This window comes from Cimex lectularius, unplaced genomic scaffold, assembly GCF_000648675.2.
Source record: "Cimex lectularius strain Harlan isolate CLEC.00 unplaced genomic scaffold, Clec_2.1 scaffold7, whole genome shotgun sequence".
Classification (NCBI taxonomy): domain Eukaryota; kingdom Metazoa; phylum Arthropoda; class Insecta; order Hemiptera; family Cimicidae; genus Cimex; species Cimex lectularius.
In genome coordinates this window covers 1,471,361-1,477,500 of record NW_019392731.1, presented here as the reverse complement: position 1 = coordinate 1,477,500, position 6,140 = coordinate 1,471,361, and positions in this window count along the sequence as shown.

The window sequence follows — 6,140 nt, the reverse complement described above, 5'->3', positions numbered from 1 at the left end:
CTTTTCAACCAAATTAAACCTTCTTCAACTAAATAAAATATTTTTTCAGCCAAATAAAATATTAATTTTATTTAGAAATAGGATTGCATAGGTTTGACACATATTTTGAGTTGGTACAAATTGATCATTTTTAATATTTCTCTCTCACTCTCTCTCTCTTTCTCACTCTCTCTCTCTCTCTCTCTCTCTCTCTCTCTCTCTCTATCTATCTATCTATCTATCTATCTATCTATCTATATGTATGTATAATAGAGTGAGTCGCAGTTAGTAGATCAACCTATACAAGATAAAACTACTAAATAAATATGACTTTTTACTTGAAAATTGTTTTTACATCTGTATAGTGTTTCTTTATTTCCCTACTATTTCTAGCTAAATTGTATTTAATTCGTACTTTGAATGTAATTCATAATGATTTTATTATGCTAGCATGTGTGTTCTGTACCTTCGTCGCAGTTAGAAATTGAATTTATTATTATTTCAATAGTAGTAAACAAAGTTAATAAAAAGAAAAAGAATAAGAATGAAACGAAATAATCCAATCACCAACAACTTAAAATGCTACCTTTTTTTTATACACAAACAGAATGAAACCCAAATATAATAAAATTATNTATATATATATATACAAAAATAAAATAACAGTTAAATTTAAATTGGTAACGGATTATGAAATGTCACGTGACTATAAGTGTTTGTAGACAACTAATTTTCAAGTTGTTTTTAATCACAACGGATCTCTCTTTTTTTCGGATAGGCCTTTGCGTGTAATACACTGCATTTCCTATTGGCACGCAACGATTTAACACCTGCACGGTTCATGTCAGCCCGAACACTAGTTCAAACATCAATTTACTGTTTTACAGTAAAAATGATTTTTTACACGAATATATAAACGGTCAAAATATTAATTATTATAATCGAGAAAATTATACTGAAACTGATACATCGAAAGATAGTGTGAAATACGTATTACCGTCTGCCTATTACAACCTTTTTACCACAAAAGAAAATAGTCAGGTGAGAATTGTGTATTTCAAAATGACTATTACTATAGTAATTCGTAGAGGTAATCATTCACTCTAATGTTTTTATTTCGGGCAAGGAAAATATCATTATATTTTTAAGCCGTTAAATTTTTAATAATACTGAAGATCCTAAAACCAGGAAATGTTTAATAAAAGTACGGACAATTATTTAATAACTCACAGTACAAGAAACAACAGCGAAAATCATAATAAAGAAAAGTTCATTGTCTACTAGCCCATAGGGTGCGCGGAGTAAAACTCAGAAAAACTTTAAATATTACATACTTTTTCCAATTTAATGTCAATTAAAATTCCAACGGCAACCCAGGATTCGAACCAAGAACTGCTAGCGGGCGTCGAACACCCCAACCAACGTTGTCCCATAAATTTGGGGAAAAACACGTAACGCGCGATACAATGATATGAATTTTCATATTAGTTGTATTAACAATTATTTTAAACTCTTTCCTCAGTTATCTATTAATGATTCTTTAAGAACCAGCCAAAAATTATTTATTTATTTGGATACGTAAATGAATTTTATAATCCTAATCTTCTGCCATAGTTATAGCCTTGGTCCCATTCTTTATGTAACTTATACTGCAGACTTCCTTATACCTTCCAACAAAATCAATATCACGGATAATACTGCAATTTGGTCTTGAAAACTGACTCCTATCATCCTATAAAAATGGAGGGCAAGACTGAATGGAGAAAAATGTACACAGTGTTCAGTCACATTGAAAAAATATTCTTCACATTAATTAAGGTTTTTAGTTGAGATAAAAAAGTCAATGGCACGAGCGGGATTCTATTCGATTTTTATCTCAACTAAAAACATTAATTAATTGTAATATATTAATTGGCCAAGCGGACCACGAAATTAGTGAATTTAATTCTTACATTACTTGTATATCAATAGGAAGGAGCTACCGACTTCCACACAGGTGCGATATTTAGAATTATACCTAGACAGCAGACTGATTTCACATAACTTGAGAGACAACTTAGTAGAACGGACTTGGGCAACTACGAAAACTGTCTGTCAAAACTCAACTCACTCCGAACAAGACAATACTGCGACAAAAATGGACAGAGTTGAACTGTGGGGTTCCATCAGGACATCCAACATACAGCGCATTCTTCCAGTCCAATGTCCTCAGTCAAACGTTACTAACCTCACTATCTTCAATAACCTAAAATTTCTTTTGACAATGAACTGATTCTATCCCGATTCAAAATCTTCCACACCAATCTCTCAATCAACCCTAACCCATCTCCCAAAACTTCTCTACTCTTTTCCTTGAACGAAATGGCCTCGACCTCTTCATTCCTTAATATCACATCTTCGATAGCAGCTGGTGGATTTTAATATGTGTCCTCTGTGTGCTATGCCGTCTGTATTGTCAGAGTTGTGATCACGAGACAGTAAAGCCTTTTTAATTCGTATTGTTAATTAATATGTAAAGGCTACAAATAAATTAGTATAAAAAATTACTATCTTCAGCTGATTTTAAACCTATGAAGATTGTAACAATACAACTTATGAAGTTTTTGTGTTATTGAAATCACTGCATTTCAATCCTCCTGGGAGAAAAAGAAGTTACATAAATTTAATAAATAATAAATAAATAAATTCTTACTATTGCTATCTTTTGGAGCCCAACTAAAACCTGACTTAATAATTTATACAAATAATACTACAATTTTATCAAACAATTGGCTATGAAACGTGAAAAGTATATAATTTAAATGAAAAACAAATAATTTATATTTATATAGAAATCGTGAGATGCGGTCTGGTGTGATGTAGGTTCCAGGAAACATTTTCTTTATCATGCCAACGTTTCGATCTTTATTGAGATCATCTTCATGGCCTGGGATTTATAAACATTGTTTACATATTACAATTACATTTTGGACGTGGAAAAGTGAATTTATACAATGCAAAATATATTTTTTATATATTCAATCAAAATATTTCTACTCACTCAAAGTGTATATCTTCTGTGTAATTGTGCCATTCTCTTTTCTTATACAAAAATGTCTTTTCTATACCGACATCCTTCCCCCCCTTCAAAATCCAAAGTATATAAACACAACATAGCAAAATCTCACTGGCACTCTCGACACGACACGCAAGGATGGCCCAATTACACAGCAGACAAAAACTTTGAGTGAGTAGAAATACTTTGATTGAATATATAAAAAATATATTTTGCATTGTATAAATTCACTTTTCCATGTCCAAAATGTAATTGTAATGTGTAAACAATGTTTGTAAATCCCAGGCCCTGAAGATGATCTCAATAAAGATCGAAACGTTGGCACGATAAAGAAAATGTTTTCTGAAACCTACATCACACCAGACCGCATCTCACGATTTCTAAATAAATATCGATTAACGGTCACTAATCACCACACAAAATAATTTATAGATAAGTCAACAGAAAAAGTGGAAATATTTTATTTAATTAACACATAACACTTCAGTGACTCTTGACGATTAAGAGAACCAAAAGAGCATGTCTTTAATTTTAAAATTGTATTATCTATATTGTATATTATAAATTAAATAAATAACACTTAAATGGTAACTAAAACCTAGTACATCTTAATGTGTAAACCTCTGTAAAGTACCTAATGAATTTTGAACTAACTTTACAAGTTAAGAAAGCTCCATCCATAATTTCCTAACCGAACTGTTAAACTGGTAAGCTTTCAACCAAGAGCTATGAAATAACAAGAAGCCTTTTTTTATTATACTATCACAATGTACACACATGTTTCGAGTCATTATTTGGTTAAGTTATTATAAGTTTAAACGAATAAGTTCCCCATGCATTTTCATAACAATCGATATTGAGTCAATGTGCAACTGGTTATTAAATACAAGCCGAAATATGTATCAAGCAAAAATGAAGATATTTACAAAATACTTAACTACACGAACAAAAACTGTTGTGTGCATGTGTACTTGTTTGGTGTGATGGAGTTATACTGCCATTTATCAGCGAACCTCAGTAGTGCAGACGTTTCTCAACGAGATGGTCGGGCAGCCAGAGGCGCGTAAGTAACTGCAAAGGTTGAAAGGGCACGTTTTCTAGATTAACTTATGTATGGTAATGTAGTAGTTTTTCTATTATTTTTAACCAAAAACAATTGTATATTTTTTAAATCATAGACGAGTAAGAAAAAAAGCCGATAGTTTTCCTGCATTATAATTTTATTTGTATTATCACATTTTGCAAAAGTAATAATTGTTTAAAAAATGTATTATTATTATTTTAGTAATGTCACTAAAGTTATGAAAAATTTCTTAAAGAAGAAACTTAGTGGGAGTTGTACAGCAGGATTCACGTTATATATCCGTCATTTTTAGTCGGGTAATTGTGTTGTTAGAGAGCGAAAGCGCAAATTAATTAATAGCCGCACTAAGGCGTTAAGGTATCAGGAAACAACAAAAGTAAAACAGGCCAACTTTTCCATTAACGTATTGAGTTTTGAAACAGAAAATTGATTACATGAGGGCACAATTTATCTAATAAAAAGTTGGCCTAAGATCCCCGAAAAGTTGGTCCGACGCGAAAGTACGCTGTTGGCAGTTTACTTAGTTTTCGCTTTTAAAACAGCATAGTCTCACTGTGATTTAAAACAAAAAGGGGTAAACATCTATGAAAAAGTTGAAAAGGAAGTGTTCCTGCCTCCATGGACTCCACTTATATAAGTTATTGCCCACTTTTTATTTTTTTTACATAGAATAATTAGTGCGAAATGTGAGTAGTTTTGAAAGAAATTTCATCCCTTGTATGAACGAGGTTGACAGAGGTCACTTACATTTGGGCCAGAGCCCCTGTATATAGCAGCCATATAAAGAAAATTGCTCCATATGTTCCACTTAATTGACTGTCCATTTTGGCACTTATTCGAAAGGTGCCTTCCATGGCTCCAACAGCGTATAAAAAGCCGCCCGATATGAGAATTGTGTTTGAGCACAGTAATATATGGTTTCTTGTTCTGATTTTTGGAGAAAACATCTTACATATACAACATATGGTACAAAGATTTGTGGTTTTGTGTTCCTTGTGTTTCTTGTTTTGCTGCGAATACTGAGACTGAGTGTACTTATTTGCGTGAAAGCGTAATGCGAGAGGGCCATTGGCAAAATAATGGCTACACCATCAATCCACGATTAGATTATTTTTATATATTATAATATGTGTGGGTGAGGGTGATTAACAGATATCAAGTACACCCCCACCCTAATCGAATGAATGGTATGTACATAAGAAAGAATGTATTGAAGAGTGAATGAGAGTGATTTTGGATTGAGACTGATTGCGTTGGGAGCGGAAATGGTGATAGCCCATGGAGCCCAACATCAGTGGTTGGATGGATAAAACCGACGTTAGACCCCGGTCTGCCTAACACCCGGGATGGTTGAATCCCAGAACTTGCAGTATCTTTCAATTGTGTTAAAGATATATTGTGTTGTGAGTGCTTGTGTTTTTTCTTGCTGCATTATCGCTGAGAATTTTTACCTCAAATCTTTTATTATAATCTTTAATTATCATAAATACTGAAGATTACTGGAGAGATTTGCTAGTTACCAACGAGGAAAGACTGACCCTTACTTTTCGTTTATAAACCGATGAAATGTTGGATTTTTTTCACAAATTTTATTTTGGTCCAATCTCTGTCAGATTACTCAAATCTTACATTTTGACTTTGTTCCATCTCGTTCTAGTAATTACTGAAGAAGCAAAAAAGAAGCAAGAAGGATGGAATAAGTAAATTCAATATGATGACCTTCCTTTTCAACTCTTGATCCGCTCTAGTGCTAGTAGATTTGAGTAAAACTGGTGCCCCAATTTATTTCTTCATTGAGAATGTTAAATGCAACCAACCTACCTACCGGCCATTTACATTTTTAATTGTACTTAGAAATAGCATTGTAAAGGCATGACATATATTTTGAGTTGGTACAAATTGATCATTATTAATATCTCTCTCTCTCTCTCTCTCTCTCTCTCTCTCTATAAATATATATATANACCCAAAAATAATAAAATTATATCTTCTTATAATTAAAAAAAATGGGAAAAGGCTTAC